At 47.2% G+C, this 6000-nt stretch overlaps 2 long non-coding RNA genes across 2 annotated transcripts in view; both read right to left on the bottom strand.

The window, feature by feature from the left end:
* The window catches only part of LOC138367657 (uncharacterized), a 120146-nt gene extending 115600 nt beyond the window's left edge, over window positions 1-4546 (bottom strand). The window contains exon 1 of the long non-coding RNA XR_011229393.1: window positions 4178-4546. This is a non-coding gene — a long non-coding RNA (uncharacterized lncRNA). The remainder of the gene's footprint in view (window positions 1-4177) is intronic.
* Window positions 1-6000, bottom strand: part of LOC123757923 (uncharacterized) — an 855462-nt gene that overhangs the window by 634197 nt on the left and 215265 nt on the right. The window lies entirely within an intron of this gene.

A 6000-nucleotide genomic window follows, 5' to 3' on the forward strand; every position in this document is an offset into this window, starting at 1 on the left:
TATTGAACCTATTCGAACGACACCTACTGCAGGGTTAGCGTTCTATCTTCAAATATTCCAATTGGTTCCTTCGCTCCGTCCTCATAATCCAGCTATTCATTGCTATGTAGTTATACTTTCCTGACAATTACCTTACCTGACACAGGTGCAGTAATTATCAGGGGAAAGCGCTCAAGCCAGTATGATCTATTCGTACGTGTCAAGGTTCATACACTGACAAAGAAATTAGTGAAATCCTAAAAAAGCAGTATGAGGACATGTTTAGCACTCCAATAAACAGCATGGAAGTCGAAGATTCAGACTTCTTTATGCGTGATATCCAAACCCCTGTAAATATAACTGATATCAACATGAGCGTGACAGATTTTGGAGAGAGAAATTGACAACATTTATAATGTTGTCAATTTCAAACAATTTGTCATGTTGTTGTCAAAGTTAAACAGGCAGTATTTTCAGGAATGTTTCTTCGAGCTTTGAGGGTATGCAGCTCAGAGTTTTTTGATGGAGATTGTAAAAATATATGAAATTGGGAAGAGTTTGCAATACCCTAAAATGTTTTTGGATTGCTTGTTCTGACAAGCTAAGCGTACGTTTTATAATCACGTTCCCAAAGCGAAACCAGAAATTAGAAACTCATTGGTGGTACCTTATGCGATTGGACTTTAAAAACTTTCCCCGGTTTTTAAGAAACTTAATATCAATATGGTGTTCACTAATAGTACGATCAAGTCCAATTTAATAAAAAATTCTCCTAGTACAGCAGGTTGTGTGTATTCGATTCCCTGCAATGATTGTGATTCTGTGTACCTTGGACAAACAGGAAAGTCCTTACAATTGCGGTTGTCCCAACATGCTTATAGTATTAGAACTGCCCAAACGTCTAGTGCATTGTATCTACACACGAGTTTGTGTGATCACACTATTAAGTGGGATGGAGCGAAAAGCATTACCAATTGCGTTGGTTTCGTGGAACGGAATTTGATCGAGTCTGCCTTAATCAGTGTCCAAATCTTATCAATGTTAGTACTGGTATATACAAACTTAATCCATTTTTAAATTACAATATTGCACAACAGTTTAAGAAAAAACTCTGAAAGGGTTACTATGTCTTATTTCAATATTATATTCATATATTGTGTTCATTGAGGCTTTAATCTTTCATCCTTATTCTCTGACCACTTAATCTTATTAATCAAAGCTAAATCTATACCTGCTTCTGGGTAATTCTTTACCTGGGGATATGTGGTCATATTCAGGTGTTGACCTGTACCCTCCCAAGGCAGCACCGCTCCTGTGCCAGGTAAGTTACGGGCTCACCATAGCCCGTGCTACTTGGAACTGTTCAGAGTAGCTTAATCTATAACAACAACAACTATACCCTCCCCTTGTTTCTCCTAGTCACTCTGGTGTTGACAACGGCTGTAAAACGGTCGAAACGTTCATCTTCCTTTCCAATTTTTTATGGATTTTCCGCATATATCCAGATAAAAATAATGTAAAATACCTAGGAGTAATTACGTCGCACGACCTTAATTTTTAAGGAATATAATAAATTGCCTGTAACAACTGCAAGAAACATTACAGTCTGGGTAACAGGTGTTGGGATCACTCCTCCTGTTGGAACACTCCAACACGTGTATAATACTGGTATTCGTATTTCAGTTTCCCCAGAGGTGGTCCTTCACACACAATATTGAGAGCGTGAGTCAAGCAGCCTGGCCCGCTGCTATCTCCATCTCCATCCACCTCCGTCCATCTCCATCCATCCATACATGTCCATTCATCTCCATATCACCATCCATCCATGTCGAGCCATTCATTCATTCATCCATCCATCCGACTCCATCCATCCATCCGACTCCATCCATCCTCCCGTCTCCATCCATCCATCCATCAGTCTCCATCCATCCATCCACCCGTCTCCATCCATCCATCCATCCATCCATCCACCCGTCTCCATTCATCCATCCATCCATCCATCCACCCGTCTCCATCCATCCATCCATCCATCCACCCGTCTCCATCCATCCATCCACCCGTCTCCATCCATCCATCCATCCGTCTCCATCCATCCATCCATCCGTCTCCATCCATCCATCCACCCGCCTCCATCCATCCATCCATCCACCCGCCTCCATCCATCCATCCATCCATCCACCCGCCTCCATCCATCCATCCATCCATCCACCCGCCTCCATCCATCCATCCATCCATCCACCCGTCTCCATCCATCCATCCATCCACCCGTCTCCATCCATCCATCCATCCATCCATCCACCCGTCTCCATCCATCCATCCATCCACCCGTCTCCATCCATCCATCCATCCACCCGTCTCCATCCATCCATCCATCCACCCGTCTCCATCCATCCATCCATCCACCCGTCTCCATCCATCCACCCATCCACCCGTCTCCATCCATCCACCCGTCTCCATCCATCCATCCATCCACCCGTCTCCATCCATCCACCCGTCTCCATCCATCCACCCGTCTCCATCCATCCATCCATCCACCCGTCTCCATCCATCCATCCATCCATCCACCCGTCTCCATCCATCCATCCATCCACCCGTCTCCATCCATCCATCCATCCACCCGTCTCCATCCATCCATCCACCCGTCTCCATCCATCCATCCATCCATCCAGCCATCCGTCTCCATCCATCCCTCCATCCATCCACCCGTCTCCATCCATCCATCCATCCATCCACCCGTCTCCATCCATCCATCCATCCACCCGTCTCCATCCATCCATCCACCTGTCTCCATCCATCCATCCACCCGTCTCCATCCATCCATCCACCCGTCTCCATCCATCCATCCACCCGTCTCCATCCATCCATCCACCCGTCTCCATCCATCCATCCACCCGTCTCCATCCATCCATCCACCCGTCTCCATCCATCCATCCATCCACGCGTCTCCATCCATCCATCCATCCATCCACCCGTCTCCATCCATCCATCCACCCGTCTCCATTCATCCATCCACCCGTCTCCATCCATCCATCCACCCGTTTCCATCCATCCATCCACCCGTCTCCATCCATCCATCCATCCGTCTCCATCCATCCATCCATCCGTCTCCATTCATCCGTCCATCCACCCGTCTCCATCCATCCATCCATCCACCCGTCTCCATCCATCCATCCACCCGTCTCCATCCATCCATCCATCCATCCACCCGTCTCCATCCATCCACCCGTCTCCATCCATCCACCCGTCTCCATCCATCCATCCACCCGTCTCCATCCATCCATCCATCCACCCGTCTCCATCCATCCATCCATCCACCCGTCTCCAGCCATCCATCCATCCACCCGTCTCCATCCATCCATCCATCCATCCATCCACCCGTCTCCATCCATCCATCCGCCCGTCTCCATCCATCCATCCGCCCGTCTCCATCCATCCATCCGCCCGTCTCCATCCATCCATCCGCCCGTCTCCATCCATCCATCCGCCCGTCTCCATCCATCCATCCGCCCGTCTCCATCCATCCATCCGCCCGTCTCCATCCATCCATCCATCCAATCATCCATCCGTCTTCATCCATCCAATCATCCATCCGTCTTCATCCATTCATCCAATCATCCATCCGTCTCCATCCATCCATCCATCCATTCGTCTCCATCCATCCATCCATTCGTCTCCATCCACCCGTCTCCATCCATCCATCCATCCATCCGTCTCCATCCATCCATCCACCCGTCTCCATCCATCCATCCACCCGTCTCCATCCATCCGTCTCCATCCATCCGTCTCCATTCATCCATCCATCCATCCGTCTCCATTCATCCATCCGTCTCCATCCATCCGTCTCCATTCATCCATCCATCCATCCGTCTCCATTCATCCATCCGTCTCCATCCATCCGTCTCCATTCATCCATCCATCCATCCGTCTCCATCCATCCATCCATCCATCCATCCGTCTCCATCCATCCATCCGTCTCCATTCATCCATCCGTCTCCATCCATCCATCCGTCCATATTTATACACATATACACAAACGCCGTTACATTATATGTCACAAGCAAGTGTATCAGTACCATGGCAACAGTAACTCCCGTCGCCAGTCTCTCTTATCCACACTATAATCCTGCTTTCCACTTGTAACTATTTACACCATAAACAATTTATCTCCGTCTGAAGAAATACACAAACGTATAATTACCTTGTCATAAATATCACAGTGATCATTCAACACAGACGAAGACAATGTTCAAACTTCTTACAGCACCCAAGAAATTGTACACTTAAGTCTGGTCGCTTTTAACACAGATTTAAACATTGACAATATATTTCATAACGATAACTATACGTCTTCCAGGACCTTGATTTCTTCATGCTAGCACACGACTCGTAGACGTGTCCGGCGAGGTGAATTAAGTCGCTTCAGGTTAAACTGCTCCGTGGGCTGCGGAGCCGAAAGTGACTGTAGCCTGATGGCGCGAAAACGTCGCCTGGGTCTCCTGGAGCCGTCAGTTCTGATTGGTGGGCTCTCGTCAACTGACCGCGCAGTCCGCGGGGCCATAACACCACCAACTACCTTCCGCCTTGTTTCTGTGTTTGTAGAGAGTTTCAGATATGAGATAATGGTGTGACGAACATACACTCAAAATATTAGAGTACCCTAATGCAAAAACTTTTCCAACAAGAGATGGTACCAGTAATATGGTACTCTCATTTTAAAACTAGTGCTATCTAGAGCTGAGTACTTTTGCACATTAACAGACCCATTGAAAGCTGGAAAAAGTGTCTAATCTGGGAAGAACGTGCAGAAAACCTCCACTGTTCTAAATCCATTCAATAACACATCCAAATTATTGAGAATACTTAAAATATCTCGAACTTTACTCCGTAGAACACTGGCAAGAGAGAGAGAGAGACAATCATTTACACCTGGAAAATAATTGGTTTTCAAATTTACACTCGAAAATAATGACAAGATCGGAATGTATGGCAGATCGTGCCCAATACCCACTGTGAAGAGGTGGGTGCTCAAATGGGTACGGTGAACGACAACTGTATAAACATTACAAGTCCAAGACTCGTCAACACTTTCCCTCGAGATCATTTGTGCGTAACTACCCGACCTCTTTCGGTGATCGAGAGGGAACTTGATAAACACCTCTAAAAGGTATCTGATCAACCAGCCTGTAACTCGTACGTAAGATTGCGAGCAGCGGCATCAAACAGCTTAATTGACCAAACAGCCTGTTCAGAGCGCGGGCCGCAGATACATTGATCCTCGGAAACACCTAGCTTAGGGTGTTTAAGGGCGCCTGACAGCTGAGTGGACAGCGCTTCAAATTCGTAGTCCTGAGGTTCCGGGTTCGATCCCCGGTGGGCGGAGACAAATGGGCAAAAAGTTTCTTTCACCCTGATGCCTTGTTACCTAGGAGTAAATAGGTACCTGGGAGTTAGAGAGCTGTTACGGGCTGCTTCATGTAACTGTAACAGCTGTAACAAAAAGAAGACCTGGTCGAGGACCGGGCCGCGGGGACACTAAGCCCCGAAATCATCTCAAGATAACCTCAAGAAGAAGATAGGGGTTATCTCAAGGTAACAACGTACGGGGCTGCACTTCTTAATTAAGTAAACAACACAATGTTTTCATTTAAACTAAAATCTCAACTTTAAAGTCTACAATAAAACATTCTCAAAATAGCGAACAGAAACCTCCCAAAATAATCTAGATCTATAAAAGAGAATGTGTAACTGTTGGTCTCTCCAGAGCCTGAGGCTGGAGGCCTCGTCCGACTGTCACACATTTTGTATTTTATTCATATATATACAACAGTGGGGCCTCGTAGCCTGGTGGATAGCGCGCAGGATTCGTAATTCTGTGGCGCGGGTTCGATTCCCGCACGAGGCAGAAGCAAATGGGCAAAGTTTCTTTCACCCTGAATGCCCCTGTTACCTAGCAGTAAATAGGTACCTGGGTGTTAGTCAGCTGTCACGGGCTGCTTCCTGGGGGTGGAGGCCTGGTCGAGG

This window comes from Procambarus clarkii, chromosome 22, assembly GCF_040958095.1.
Source record: "Procambarus clarkii isolate CNS0578487 chromosome 22, FALCON_Pclarkii_2.0, whole genome shotgun sequence".
Lineage (NCBI taxonomy): Eukaryota > Metazoa > Arthropoda > Malacostraca > Decapoda > Cambaridae > Procambarus > Procambarus clarkii.